General features: G+C 48.3%; 1 protein-coding gene across 7 annotated transcripts in view; it reads right to left on the reverse strand.

Moving 5' to 3' along the window:
• Positions 1-15,894, reverse strand: part of LPP (LIM domain containing preferred translocation partner in lipoma) — a 331,358-nt gene that overhangs the window by 266,301 nt on the left and 49,163 nt on the right. For 5 of the 7 annotated variants that reach the window (XM_082767516.1, XM_082767513.1, XM_082767511.1 and 2 more), the window contains one exon: positions 3,409-3,508. The exons of 1 other annotated variant lie outside the window; for it this stretch is intronic. The gene's annotated coding sequence lies outside the window, so the exon portion shown is untranslated. Of the gene's footprint in view, positions 1-3,408; positions 3,509-11,850; positions 11,978-15,894 lie in introns of all 7 variants that reach the window. One more of the 7 variants, XM_082767514.1, reaches the window with a different exon arrangement.

The following is a 15,894-nucleotide window of genomic DNA, read 5'->3' on the forward strand; positions in this document are numbered from 1 at the left end:
CTCCTCGGCCCATGGCAGTGACCCCAGGGGGACACAGGGCTTGGAGGGTGCACAGCAAAAGCATTGCTCTGCCACACTCCATGGCCTCTTCTTCCCCTATTCCTAGCTTAACGGGCAAGGCAGGTGAGTCCAGCAAAGGGTTAAGTCAGTGTTATTTGCAGATTCTGGGGCTTTTGAATTTTAAGCTGGGAAGAAATGCTCATTTTTATTTTTGTTTCTAAAATTTTCAGCCGACTCTGACGAGGAACCGGCCCCATCTGTTTGGCTGCAAGTTACAGCATTGCAGAGTTGGACCCAGAACTGCTGGGCTGTCGTAGAGGATTTGTCACTAAGGTGCCACATGACTTTCCACAAGTCGCATTGCATCTTTGCACAGTTATTTCACCACCCAGTCTAAGCCTGCTTTCTCAATTCATGGCATAATTTCTTCAGGGAATGAGCCACCTTTCACCACATGTGCCTTTTTTTTTTCTTTTTCCCCCTTCCTTCCTTTTTTTTTTTTTTTGCCAAACCTACGGGTGAGATGCTCTCAGACCCAGCCTAAGGCTCCGTTGCTGTGCCTTCATGTGCTCATCTTTGAGAGGAGGAATAAAATAACCTCAAAATATCCACATGCTTCTAACATGAAGTGTATTTGCTTCCATGATCAGGCCCTATAAACAGAGCGTTTCGACACAGTGCACTGCTGTGGCTTTCAGACACTGCAGGTTAATGCTTAAATAACAGCCTGCTGCCTTGCAGCCTCACTCCTCCTGCTGCTCTCACCCAAAGAAGTTAATTCTGCTGACAGGACCGCAGAAACGTCGATAATACACCATTACACTTCCTGACAGACAAGCAAGGTTCTTGCTGCTGGATGCTGCCAGCCTCCTCCGAAGCTAACCTGAGGTAGGAGCCATCTAGGAACTGCTTCGATGAATATTCACGATGGGGAAAACCCAAGCGGCTGCCCACCAAAACCTGCGATTCCCAAAGTGCTCTAAAAAATCACAGAGAGCTACCCACACTCCCTACTCACAATATGCTAGGACTTTAAGCCATGCCTGCAATGCACACCAGCCTACGCTCGGAGCAGGACGTTTGTTCTCAACTGCATGGAAGGAAACGGGACTGCTCTGTGGGACACGGAGCTCCCAGCAGTTCCACAAACCTCGTCTGCAGGTGGAGGCAAGGAGCATAGAATTAAGAAAAAAAAAAAAAAAAAGAATTTTCAGTTGCAAAATCATCCCAATAAAGCTACGGAATTGACTGAGCTTGCACCTTGCAGAGCTGGGAGAGGCACCTCAGGGCTCCTCTGCCCCAGTTTTGCCCCAGCACGAGGTGCCAGACTCCAGATCTTCAGGTCCACCCAGCAAGTTCACCAGCTGCACAGCTGCCTTGTGCTGTGAGGCTGCAAGGCAACCACTCCCATAAAGGTGGCAAGACTCATCTCTGCCACGTTAGGTGAGTCTTGTCATTATTTTCAACCCTGCAGGGAAATCTAAATTGGACCTTGGCATATTGTTTTCTTTCGCTAAGCAGCGACGTTTGAATGTTAACTCCGATCCTGACAGGCATATTTATGGAGTATTCCTTGCAAATAATCTTACCCTGACCAGTCCAAAAGGTTAGAATCATAAAAAATAACAGCAACAACAAGAATAAAAAAGAACAAGGCTGGAAAACCATCAGTGCCATCGGCACAACCCCTCAACTTATTAGCCGTCCTTGCAATAAGGTGAACTGCAAGGTCTTGGATGTATTTGATTGATTGAGATCAAAAGATCAGGGGGCACACAGTAAATTGTATCCTTCCATGAATGCATTTTGCTTTCAAGATTTGAGCAGGTAGTTGCACGAATTTTAAAGCTCAAGAGGAAAAAAAAAAAAGACATACAAAGGTGACTTCAGAGAAAGGCATCCCCTTACTTCTCTCTTGACAGCATCTGCATTTCTTGGAGCTATTTGAAAGTTTCTTCCACGATCCTGTACCACTGGGACACAACAGCTTATCTCCGCTGAACAGAAGATGCTAACTAACAATAAGACACTCATGTAACTCTAGGGGAGACACCAGTATTTGCTGACATTAAGAATGAAAGGCAAATGTTAGAGAAACCAAATGAATCCCAAATTCCAAAAGGAGGCTGAAGAATTTCCCGTTCATTTTCAGGTGTCCTCAGGCACAGAAGACGGATCTCACTGTCCTGCTCAGCTGCACAAGAAGATGAAGGACCCAAACTCTGCTCCTCTGGTGATGATCCCTCAGAGGTGCCAGGGCTGCCTGACCCCTGGCCAGGTTTGTCATCTGCAGCTCGTGAGGGAGCAAGGGAGAAGCGAGAGAACTAAAGGAGCAGCCATCCTTAGGACATAATTTCAACACCCAGCTGGTGAGCTAGCATTTCTAAACACAGAAAAAGCCTGCTGTGTTCACTGTCAAGACGGGACAAAGAAACACAATGGAGAACAGGAACAGAAGAACAAGAAAAGAAATATGAAACTGCCATCTCATCAGCCCTGGAAACAAAGAGGAAAAGCAATCATTTGGCTCCTCGGTATGTGTTCCATGCGTTATTTGTGTTTTGCACAGTGTACCTCAATCTGTAGCATTGTCCTCTCACATCAGAGCAACACATTTGAGACTACCCACCTGAAAGTAAGAGTAAAACCCTTAACAAGGATCACAGAAGAGACCCAAACTTGCAAGAACTTGCTACAAAGGAACAGGAATTGACACAACCTCCTGTTTCTATGGCAAGGTTAGATTACACACCAATAACCAAGGACCGAACTGCTTTTCCACCTCTTTGCACTTCACTCCAGAGGGACATCACCATTCAGTAACAAAGATGCTGAGCACAGCTATTGCCATAGATTCAAAGCTCATTATCAGACCAGGCAGCTCCTTCTGCACATTTTCTTTTTCCTTTCAATCTTCTGCACAGATAGCTTTCTACCTTTTAAGTTTTGAATAGCGTCAAGATAAGAATTACACTTTCTCCAGTTTCTAACATTCAACAGGTTAAAAGGACTCTCCAGATGTCATCTAGTCCATTTCCTCACCACACGGAAAGATTTGTTCTTTTAAAACACGTCTGATGGAGCTTTTCTAACTCATCCTTAAACCTTTCCAACAACTGAAACTCCACGAGCTCCTCAGGCAATCCATTCCAGTGCTCAGTTATTCTTAATGCGAGAGATCATTTACTAATGTCTCATCTAAATTTCTCCTGCCGCAACTTAAGCCTGTGATTTGTCTTATTTACAGTAAGTGGATTTACAGTTTGTTCCCTCTCTCCACAACAAGTTCGCTATTGTCAAAATTTACGAACTGAGGCACCCGTGTGGCTTGCCCTTTCTTTGCCATTCTGCTTCTGCTCAGAGCAGATTCGTAGTCTTGTGTCTCTGCATGGGTATTGCTTTCCTTACCCTGTGAGAACAGGCAGCTAGGATATCACAAGGCTGCTTCAAGAGAAGACGCTCACATCCAAAGGCTGATGCATTCAGGCACACCCAATTATAAAGGACTCTGAAAAAAAAAAAAAAAAAAGAGGTTTGTTTTTAGGATGGTAGGCACAGGGTCCAGTAGTAAACCGACAGCTCTGAACTGCAACTTCTTCCACCCTATTATTTAACATTCAAGCAGATCTTCAAAAGCAACATCAATGACTGCAGATACATCATATGCCACCACTCAAACTTAGCCACATTTTCTCTGACAGCCACCATAAGGGTTTGATAAATCTTTGTTCCAGGAAACAAAGTGTACCACTGCCTTTGCATAAAGTCCTGCCAAGCTAAAAGCAGTACCCAGTACACATCAAAATCAGATGGCTCTGACTCCAGCACTGTGACAGAGGACAAACCTGAATATTGCCACTGGTGGCTTTATTTTCAGCATCATTGAAACCAACAGGGGCAAAACTTCCCATCCACTCTGGGACTTGAGTGTGTGTAATTGTGGGATGGACCCAAAGGAGAGAAGTCAGATTCGATGAAATACTGAATAACTTTTGTGTTCACGACATATGTCCTACCTCTCCATCTTCTGGATGCTCTAGCTAGCAAAAAGAAATCTTTCTCCTGAACACAAGGGTTTAGTGATAAAGGAGGAAGAACAAAGAAAGGATTTACATGAGCAGCACTGGGAAACACAGGGGAAGAGTTCTGAATAGCAAGAATGTCCCAAATTTCAGGAGATAACAAGCAACAAGGGAAAGCAGGGATTTGCCTTCTTACGTTTGGGGGGTCTCAAAAAATGAGAGCCACATAGTAGCAACCAATTTGCCACAACTGTTCCATGGATCACTTTTTGCATCCCACCCAGCCTAAATTCCTCTCTCGCCTTAACAGGGACTGCTCTGAGCCTCAAAGTGGGAACTTCTTTTGGCCAAGATCCACTCCTTTTGCCATCTGCTGTGAAAACAAAGATGCCTGCTGCACATCTGGGGGTCAGAGCGCCAATGCAACAACTCCGTGCCTTCTCTCTTGCCCATGCCACCCACCATCTATCCCTTTCACCACCATTCTTTGTCCATATCCAAATTTCCACTTGGAATTTTTTTTTTCCTCAATCCTTTTCATCTGCCCTGGACTTTTGCTTCCCTTGATCATCTCCCTCTTACCAGTAGAGCACTTAGAGCAAGCCCCGCTGCTGTCAGCACAGGAAGGTGACACTCTCCTATTTAGCACAGATTTGATAACAGAAGTGGTGTTTCCAAGGATAAAGACAAATACCTGCAGCAATAACATCCCTACAACACACAGGAGCTGCAAAGAACCAGCAATAAATGCCTCCTACTGAAAATGAAGAGCTCAAAGTAACCTCAAAAATGTGCATGTCCAACCAATGAAAGAATTTAAATACATGCCCATCCTTAGGAATGCAAGTAGCTTTGGTGATTTCAACACGACCGTCTGTAGGATCAGATGCATTACCTCCCGACATACCAGTGAGAGCTATGGATATTCAGCAAAGGATACAGGTGTGAGGAGTGCTTCCACCAAGAAAACACAACCAGTTCCACGGCAGGATTGTGGCTGTTGAAACCCATGGAGTAGTACTGAATGGCAGCCCAGGACAGGGAGCCAAGAAGACTACCACACGCAATTGAAACTGCCAAGGGATTAAGCTAGACCAAATGTAATTACACAAACTGGAAGCTGGCCAGGGTACCGGCTGGTTTAAGAAAATTAAAAGAGGTGTTCAAAAGTTTCAGAGATAGAGTCCTTCTTCTGTTAATTATTTGGTGAGTCAGTCGCTGAAGTCTCGGTACTCTGGGAGGCTGTCTGAAAACGGGGGAAAAATGAGGCATAAACTTAAAAGGCATTAGAAGCGATTAGCAAAAGCCTTTGTTCTCCATGGCAATGCTCACTGCGCTGGTGCGCGAAAGCCTTTCATGTTCATGCTGAAAAGTGGCCTTAGTTCCTTTGATACTTCTGGGAGGAAGCGTTTAAGTTTACAAATATCCCGCTGTCAGAAGTTGCAGACAACAGTCGAGGAACTTCTGCGTGTCCCGGCCGGGTCGCGTCCAGCTCTCAGACGGGCAGCGTCCCTGCTGCAGGGACGAATGCAAACAAGGACGCAGGGAAGCTCATTTCGACCCAGAGGAAGGTTCACCCTACTTGCTAGGGATGTACAGAAGCCAGGCGGTGCAGAAAACCGGGTTGCAGCGATGTGGGGCAGTGGGCTCCTCACTATCTTGCAGCTTTCGGAAGATAGGGAGCATGTAGGGTGGGCAATGGTAAGGAGACCAGAAAGGATGTTTCATGGTTAATATGATCCTCCTGAACAGTAAGATGGAAGTCACATAGATCATGGATTTTTTTTTTCCGGATATTTATTTCTGTGCTTTTTGTACCAAAATAAAGAAACACAGAGACCACATCCAGAAGAGATGAGCACTGACTGACGTGCTCTGTTCAGTCTCTGAGGCTTGTACTACAACCATAAACAAAACATGGGAGTTTTTTGGAGAAAAGAGAGTGTAACTCTCAGTTTTGGCACCTGAAAGTAGTAGATGTAGTAAATGCCTCTGCTACCTCTGCATGTGAAATTCATCATTAGAGCTACACTCATTACTGTCTTTGAAGCAGTTGGATTTGACAGTAAAAGCAGCGTGGAATTGGAGATTAACCTCTTTGGGTGGTTTATTTGGTGAACTGTTCAGCTGATGCACATTAAATACACCGATTTTTTGACTGATGTGAAAATAAGGGAAAGATTAAACGGCAATCTCCCCCACAGGTGCCGTACACCACGCGTGTTGAGTGGCACAGTTCCCCCTGCAAGTGCCGACAGCTGGACACACAGCCCAAGGCTCTGCATGATTAACTTCATGCATTTCCCCAAAAAAAACAAGCCAGAAAAAGGCAGGCGTTTCACAGCACAGAGCGGTGCAATTTGTGGGAATGGTCTACACACAGATGGACGCAGCAGCTCCATTCCCTTTGTAAGGAACAGAAAAGGGTGGACAAGGCCAGGAGGGGACAAATGCTGCTGTGCACACCTTGTCCCAGCCCAGAGGCACCTCATCCTCCCTGTGGCAGCCCCACCAAGCAACACCAGAGCCACAGGCACGGGAAGAAGTCCCTCTGCTGTCTTGCAATGGGATGGAGAAGCCAGGGGCAAGCAACCGCAGGAAAAGCACGGTCTTTGCTGGTCCTGTGCAAGCCGATATTCTTCCAAAACGTCCAAGTGTAGGCAAACGGTCTTCAAGACAGCAAAACCACACATGGCCCCAATCCCTCATCTCTGGCAAAAGGGTTTTGTACTCAACGGGAACCGGCCACCAAGGGGACAAGATGACCAACGTGGCCAGAGAGTTCAGGCGGAGGTCTCCCTGTGACCACAGCTGTAATTAACCAACCCCGCTAATGGCCTCTGGCGCCCGGTACGAAGCACGGGGAAATGGCACAGGAAGCACTAATGCCAGGCAGCGAAAGATGGAGTCGCGGCTGTTTCTCAAATAAGAAATTTTTGCCTAGATTACTTATTATTTAAAAAAAAAAAAAAAAAAAGTTTCAGCATGCAGGGACATCCTGTTCGCTGTATTAAATTAAAGGGATGATTCAAGAGGGAACAGCTTTCAGGAGGCAGAGGGGGAAAATCAATTTCAGGTTGCTACGGACAACTGGGCTGGTTCCTGTAAGACTAAATCTGATTCAGCTCCGTGAACCTGACAGCGAAACATTCCCTGAAATACAACGCGCGCACGCTCCCTAAATAAATAAATACAATAAAACACACGCTCGTGTCACCTCCTGACTTCTGCCTGCTGAACTAAGGACGTGCTCGAGCCCGCTAATTGCAGCACGCCAGCCTGGAGCTTTGGCTCAGCGGTGACTTTTTGACTGCAAGTTCAACACCTACCGCTGCCTTACAGGAAGAGAGAGATTCGGGGGCAGGGTGGCATTTGGCAAAACGACCCAGAGCAGCAGAGCAGCCCAGAGCTGGCAGGGAAGTGGCTTTGCTCCTGCAGCCCCACAGCATCCTGCTGCATCGCAGCCGGTCCCGGGGCAGGACACCAGCACGTCGGGGGCAGAGCTGGACGCTGGGCTCCAAACCCCTGCTTGGAGGGGCTGGAGCAGAGGAGCTGAGGTACCTGCTTTTGCACCAGTAGCTGTTAAGCGACCAAATAAATCCATCTCGATCAATCCCTCCATCAAGGCAACAGGAAATATTCCCATCCTACGGTACTATGAGTCTTAATTTTATGGAGCAGCTGATGTTTTTCCAATGCAAGGTACCATTAAAATCCAGGATTTTATTAGCAAAATCAATGATGTGTGCTGAGACAGTCCCTCATGGCTTTTAAAAAACATCTATGAATAATTATAAAACTGATAGCGACAGAGAACATTGTGCAATTATTGCAGCTGTTTTACAGGATTCTCTAATAATGATGGCCCCTACTTCTGGTAAGACACCTTACGGCAGTACCACAAAAAAATATAAATAAGTAAAAAGCAACAGAAGCTCAGCATTCCCCTGCACTTAGAAGGTGCAAACATGTTGCCTGCTTTGTGTTTATTGAATATTTTTTTATATTTTTTATTTTTTTCCAGCAAGAAGAAAACATTCTGGAAAGCAAAACATCACAACATTTACGGAAATATTTACCAGTTGCCTGCCCGGTTCTCCTGCTCCACCAGTTCCAATGTGTTATTGCTTTAGAAACACAAGCCGGGGGGATTATTCCCTTTCAAATTTAGCAGAAATGGAAGCAGCAAAGAAAGGCTGTGGCCCTGCAGCAGCCACAAAAGTCACGATGCTCCATAGCCACGCACACAGGTCAGGTTACCTGCAGCATCTGAAAGCCCTCCGCAAGCAAACCAACCCCTGGGGACACTGGAGGAGAGTCCCAGGTATGGCAAAGTGCTCAACGATGCACTTACACGTAGGGCAGAGCCAAAAAATGACACCTGTCAGTCCTACTCCAAATGTTTCTGCTTTGCACCCATAGCTACACGTTTGCGAGAGCCCTGGGTACGCGCTGAGGGGAAAAAACATGAAGTCTCTTTACTCCACCTGGCTTTAAACAACCTCCGGATGTGTGTGGGGATGGCTGAGGGAAGAGTGGCAAGAATACTCAACAGATGTTTTCATTAGCATAAATTTGCCATTCATTCCTCTTTCTTCTACCATCACAAACTCCCCTATTATCCTCGCCGGATAATTTACAGTGCTTGCTGCAGAGCACAGGCTCTGAGAACAGAGACAGCACACACTCGGTAATGTACAAGTTCAAAGAGCTGAGCCACGCATGACCTGCCAGCAGCTTGTTGCTATTTTCTTGCATATATAAAAGAGCTTTGCCTTCCTGCAGCGCTGGAACTTGTCATCATGAAACACCCTCCTATTACAACATGGCCCAGAGGAGCTACTATTTCGGGTCCTAATAACGTGCTTGGTTTTACAGGAAAGCATGAAGGCAAGTAACATGGAATAACCCAGATGTCAGGCACAGAAACAGATGGGCTCCTCACAAAGCTCCGCAGATTGCCTCTGCTGAGCACTGTCACAGCCCATCCTCTAGCCGGGAAAGCACGGTGCCGAAGGCAGATGAAAGGAGCACGTGAAATGAAGCAGCAGCATCACCTCCACGAGGCCTGCGAAGAGACAACAGCGGGCTGCTTTCCAGGCAGCCTGAGCCCGAGGCAATAAAACATGACTCAGTCGTGAGGCTGTTCTTTCCCTGACCAGAAACACCTGCTGGCTAAGCGACACTCGCCCGGTTCTCCACCTGCTTGGCCCCACGAGATGCAAGAAGCATCCATGGGAAGGTGCACGAGGACGCAGGGGTCGCATCCGTGGTCTGGGGAAAGCTCTCACCAAGTGAGTGCACGTGGGGCTGGCTGCAGGAGTCTGCTAGCACGGCCACAGGCAGCACCGTGATTCACTCCGCTGTGGCTTCCCATCCCCAATTTGCCTTCCAAACAATCTAGGAAACCACAGCACCTGCGGTGGTGGCTCGGCGAGGAGCTGTCTGCGCACACGCTGAGTCAGTGGCAAGGCGGGGAGGTGATGGACTGGCCTGACCTTCCTCATTCACACTCACGAGAGGATGCAAAACCCAGGCGAAGAAACCAACGCTTCCGAACCCCAGGCACGTCTGGAGAAATCAGGAGCCTTGGTTAATGTGTGCAGGGCTGGTGCTTCATACCTTGAGGGCTGGGGTCGCAGCACAGCCCCAGAGCAGCTGTCCGGTACCGCAGGGCGAAGCCAGGTTATGAATGAAGTCCCGGGATCGATTCCCTGATCTATCCTCTGCCTACCACTGACTGGAAGATGCTATTCAGGGAAAATATAATTTAAAGGCGGAGGCTAATGATGAATCAAGATTGATTTTTTTGGACAACCAGGACAAGAAAATAAATGCAATTGGAGTCTACCTGCTCGCAGCTTGCCAGGAGTCAGAGCCAGTTTCAGGACAACCTGGCTCCTCTCCCCTTCCTCGTTCCAGCCCTTTTCCCTGCTCTGTCCCCCACCAAAAAAAAATAAAAAATAAAATAAAATAATAAAAAAAAAAAGAAAGAAAGCCCCTCGCAGAGGAGAAATGCACTTACACAAGACAGTCACTGTTCCCTGGAGCCAGCTCGATGCTGGCCCTGCTGAACAGTACAGAGTGACTCAATGGATGTGCAGAGGGCTCACTTTCTGGGGAAAAGCAAATTCCAAGAGTGCAGTTGCAAGGAATGCATTGTATGTCTGGTATTCACGCTGCGCTCCCTTTTCCTGTTCCTTTTTTTTGCCCTATAAGGAGCTGAGCACAGCCGGCTGGGCTGGGAGGGGGCAGCGCTGCGTGCTCAACGCCTCCCCACTTCCGACTTTGTTTGTCTTTACTGGAAACCCCATCGATCCATCTAGGAAAAAGGCTAGTGCACACACGGCGGGGTGTCAGCCTCAAACATCATGCTGCTGACACGCAGGACACAAAGAGGAGGAAAGCTGAACCACACCAGCCTAGCACGGGTTCCCTGTGAAGATGCATGCACATGTGCACATGCACGAGCAGTAATTTTCTTAATTATATTGTTGGGAAGGGGGGTGCTGACTTAAAAGCTAGGAACTATTGTGGCTACAGTCCTAAAGGGCTGGTTCCCAGGCTAGCAGCGCTTCAGTTGTATCTGTGCTGGAAATAAAAGGCAGCCTGGCCTTCGGCACACGCAGCTGGGGCTGGGAGGGTTACGTGACCTCAGCACAGAGAAACTCGTCCTCTGTAACGCACACGGCTTGGAAACAGGAGCGTGGGGCTGTGCATTAGAGATGCAAATTGCTGGGAGTTTTTCTCAAGTCCTGACAACCTCCAAGTTAAAGTCCATTGCAGCAGCTTCAGCAACAGACTGGGATTTCCGTATCCAGGATGCAATTAAAATATTACAGTGTAAAAAAATAAAACCTTTTTGCCATTGCTGCTTCCTCGGTAATCAACCGCCTATTCCTGGGGGCACTCAGGATTTTGCAGAAGCAGAAAGGCAAAGACAGAGCCACTCCACCTCCGAAGGCAGGAAATCTTGGGTCCCAAACACCCAGGAAGAGTCTGCACCAACTCCCATTTCTCAGCACATGTCAGAATCAGAAGAGCTCTCATTTAACCCTGCAGAGGAAAGCAGTGACAACAACTGCAGAGACTCACTGGGCCCAGTGAGGCCACGCCAGAACTGGCCAGGAAGAAGATGGGAAAACCTTGAAGAAATCAGCAGCTTGGCCCATTTACCCCTCCGTGTCTTGTCTTTGATCCTGGCTGCTTCTCGGTGCCTTGAAGGATGATGCAAAACCTCCCTAACAGGCAGGTGTGCAGTACAGATGCTGTCTTATTCCAGTGCCCAAAAGATACAAGACTGACTAAGTCCTGAGGCAGGAGGTTCAATATTCTTTCCAATTTTATTTTCTTCTTTTGGTCATTAGCACTGAAGTTATTCTTTACGTGCACAAAAGCATCCAGGCCACCTTTGGATCTTACATCACCGGCCTCAAAAAGCCCCACAGAAAATTAAAGGTTAGGTGATGGAGCTGCTTGGTTTGGGTTTGTTGTTGTTTGTTTTGTTTTTCTCACTCGTTTCAAAATTCTCATCTTTCCGTTTTGACTATCACACGCCTGCGTGCCGGGACAAGGAGCGCAGACCGACCAAGGCTGCCTTCCCACACCTCTGCTTACAAACTTTTCACTCCGTGCTTTGAAGAGGACGATCCCAGCGCTTTCAGTCCCTCTGCAAACACATTTAGAGGGCAGGACACCCTCACCATCCAAAATATCTGTCCCGTGCTGAGTTGCCTGCACCGGGGAAGGGGCTGGGCAGCAGCCAGAAACCTCTTCACCCAGTTCTGCTACTCATGGATTCATTATATCAAAATCCATAATGGTTTACCTGCAGCCCGCTGTATTCAAATGGAGCCAAGGATGCTCAGAAGCACCCAGTGGAGGCTCTTGGATGAAGACACGCGGCTGAAGCTCCTCTGGGGGAGGGGAAGGTTTCTAGCCTCATTAATAACAGCCTGAAATTAAAAGCAGAGCTTGTAGTACAGCTGTGATTCCAGCTATCCCGCTGCTTGTGTTAACAGTGCGGCTTTATTATGGTCAGGGATTAAAACCAGCTCCAACAATTAAAAGAAAAGAAAGAAAAAAAAAAAAAAGAGAGATGGAAAGAAAAAGAACCACCAGCACCAAAAATCAGCAAAACACGAAATTCCTGTGGGCTGGAACGATTAGCAAAACAAAGTTGCGTGCCGCGAGAAGCAAGAGTGAAGGCTTCCTCCCCCGCTGCCCCGCAGCCCCCTTCCCCCTTTGGGCAGCCACCCGGCGATGCCCTGCGAGGCCACCACGAGCCACTGCCACCCGTCCCCGCAGGATGTCACCTCCTGCCCCCAGGCAGGCACCCCGCTGGCACGGCGCTCCCACTGTCCAAATGCTGCGGGGTTAAAGGCAGAAAGGGAAAGGTCTCGCAGGCGGTGCCAAACGCGCCTGCAACTTCTCAGGAGCCACCAGCGCTCCCGGAGCAGCAAGCGTTTAAGCATCTCCTCGGACAGACTTGTCTCAGAGTTGATGCAATGCTGATCTCCAGCAGCCGAGGATTTGTCCCCTCTTCCTCTGAAGTGAGGGGCTCGGCTGCTGTCATTTGGAGCAGATCCAGGGTAAAGCTGTGACGAGGCTGCCTGTGTCGGCTTGGTTTTAAACAACCGGGAGTTGAGAGTGGGGAAAATGCAGGCTTAAGCATCTTGAAGCGAACAGAATACGAAGCCAGTGGGAAGTTGTGCTAGGAAAAGGACGAATTAGCCTTCCCTCAGTTTGTCACTAGTTGCTACTTTCACCTATTTATTTAAGGGTGACCCCAAAACCGCAAGTGAACGAACACCTGTATTTCTTCACTTGTCATTCAAAGCTGACGGGAAATATTGCTAAATGGGAGAGAAAATCCTTTCCTCCTACGCCAGCCCAGAGCAGGGAAGCCTCAGTTTGCTGTGTCTTGATATGCGAGTCAATGCCTTTAAGGGCTTGGTCAACACTGGAGAGAAAGGAGGCTCACATCTCAGCTTTTTGTAAATTAAAAGCAATAAATTCACAAGAAAGAGACCTCCCTGCACCTCAAGATGCACAGCAGGACCTGCTGCTCCCCTCTGGTTATGGTGGGCACAGAAGCAGGAGGACCAAAGGCAGCAATGAAGAGATTATCATTTATCCTTTGTTTTACCATTTTTTTGTTATCATTACCACCAAAATTGCCATGGTTTTACTTTGACACCTTTTGTCTCCATCAGGACAGAATAAAACCAAAGGCGATGTTTCCAGTGAAATCACCAACAAACAGTGCGAAGCTACTGAAGACCACAAGTTCCTTATGGACCAAAAACCTCACACAGGAGGCTCACACGTGCTTTCCCTCAACAGTGCTTCTTCTGCCTGCCCTCACAGGTTCGTCGCCCAGTTTGCCAGGAGTTTTGGGGTTCAGGATTTCTTTTACCTCTTTTATTGTCGTTGCTTTTGATTTTCAACACTAGAAAGTGCTAAAGAGTCTGCTTTGCATGGAAAAGCAAAGAAGAGAGAAATGTGGCAACCCCCTGGGCACCCCTGCACTCCTGCAGAGCCTGAGGAGGTCGCTTGGGTGTGCAGAGAAGGGGTCCCTGCTGGATCCCTGCAGAAGTGGTACTTGCTGACAAACCAGGCACTGAGTAGAGGTGACAGCAGACACCACGCGGTGCACAGGGTGGGCACTGATGAATTCAGAGCTCCCCCCCCCCAGCACCGTGACTGTGGGATGGCACACGGCCTCTGCGCTGCTTCTGGAGGCAGAACCGTAGATTCAGGTGAGGTTTTGCTGCTGTAATGAAGGATGATGATGCTTGAACCAAACAGAGAGGATCGGTTATATGACAATGCATGTGCCTGGGCAGCTGTTCTCAAAAGCATGCCAAGAACGTTTTACACCAGTTAAGTTCAGAAGCTCTAAGCCGGGCTGTGCAAACCCTTTAAAATTCCCTTCCCCGTAGGGCTACAAAGTGCTTCAATAGAATTGCACTTAAAGCCGTGTCTGCAAAAATATCACAGCTAAGGTGGCAAGTCCCCAGCAACCACACAGCTGTCTGCACCACGTCCAGGGCTGGTGTGATAGCGTAAGAAACCCAAAACCTCCTTTCTTTTTCCCAGCAGAAGTCTCCAGCGCTTTGAAAGCATTTAAACTAAAACTAATAAACCCCACGACACACTTTCCTTCTCAGACACCAGAGCACTTTCTAAATACCAAGGTGACTGCAACCAAAAGTCACTGTGGCTTAGCAAATCGGGGCGAATTGACTTCCCGGTGGTTTCAGCTGAAGCGCTTTGCCTCACGCTTGCAGCAGGGGCTGGGAGCGCACGCAGTTGTTGCACCGCTGAGCTGTGGTGGTGCACCACCTCCCTGCAGCATCCCCACTTTGCAAACGGGAAAAACGGGACAAGAAACTACACAGGAAAAAGAAAAACCATCAACGATGACCCCCACACGCAACCCAAGAGATGAAGTTGGAAGCTGTGCCCTGAACAGGGCAAGTAGCAGGGCTGGCATGAAAGCTCAAGAGCTCTGCTGAGGGAGGAGAGCTTGTGGTGGGCTGGAAAAGGGAGCAAGGATGAGCAGTAATTGGCCCCCACACTGCTCAGCTAGTCCCAGGAAAGTTTCAGACTACTGCAATCAGCCACGCTTTCTATCAGACCATTGGTACCCTGTGCCAGAGGCAGAAATATCAGGGTGCCACCCAGCTACCCGTGAACAGGAGGCGGAGCCCATGGCGTGTCTCATCTAGAAACGGCCAAGATGTGCTGCACAGGCATTTGCACTTGGGTGATTCAGATCCTGCCCTTACAAAACAGATGCTACAATCTCCTTCTTACACCGAGAAATTGCCTTGAGAAAGATTTCCTCTCTTGCCCCAGGATTCATCAACTCCTTACATCACAGACTGGTGGATGTAAGCGATGTCCAACCCTGCACAGACTGGTGGGGATCGATGCAAGGGATGGCACCAGAGCTGCTCCTTCCCTCAAGGACCTGCACCGTCAGCACCAGGGGAAGAATTACACTCAGCGCTGCCTTCCCTTAGAAGCTGCACCAACAAACATCTGAGCAAAATCAGCATGGACCATACACATACATTCCTCATTTCTCCCCCAAATTTATTCAGTCCAAACCCACCCCTCCCTCATCTCCTCTGACACGGGGACCCCTGAACGCATGAGCTTGTTTTCTCCATTAACGCTGAGGTGCTGCTGACATGCTGAGGAGGAAGGTGATCCAGTGAAATTACCAGTTATAGCTCAGGGTGGAAAGCAACACTGCGACCAGTGGCCCTCGTGATCTTAAACAGCTCCAGAACTGGCTTGATAGTGTTAGTACAATTTATGAGGTTAAACAAGCGAATATATCGATCCCTCCAAGGACGTAAAACTTTGTACCTAAACAATGGAAGAAAACATTCAATACAGACGTCATAACGCGCCTACAATAAACTATTACTGCATTTCCAGGGAAAGAGACTCGGGCACCTGTAGCAGTATGGGGTTGTCAAACCACAGCCAAGGAAAGCACTCAGCTCTGCCCCATCTTCCAGCCCATCGCACAGATGTGTGCCCCCCAGCTACCCAACTCTTTTCTTCACTAAATGGCAAACCAACAGCCGTTCTATGGTGAAACCTCAAGCTTTGTTTTCCTTTCCCACTTTAGGGTGTGCTGGCCAGGAGGAGCTAAGGGGACCTGTGATTTGGTGCTTCTCAGAGACCTGGCAGTCCCGGGCAGCACCTCAGGGCTGGTACCTCTGGGCGAGGAAAGCCCCGAGTCGTGTCCTTCTCCTGTCCAAGTGCCACTTAACATGGGCTTGAGTTATTAGCCAAGGATGTTCCTCAGGAAAGGGGGTCACCAGGCACCTCTACACGAGCAAACACCCTC

This window comes from Aythya marila (genome assembly GCF_965140915.1).
Source record: "Aythya marila genome assembly, chromosome: 9".
Lineage (NCBI taxonomy): Eukaryota > Metazoa > Chordata > Aves > Anseriformes > Anatidae > Aythya > Aythya marila.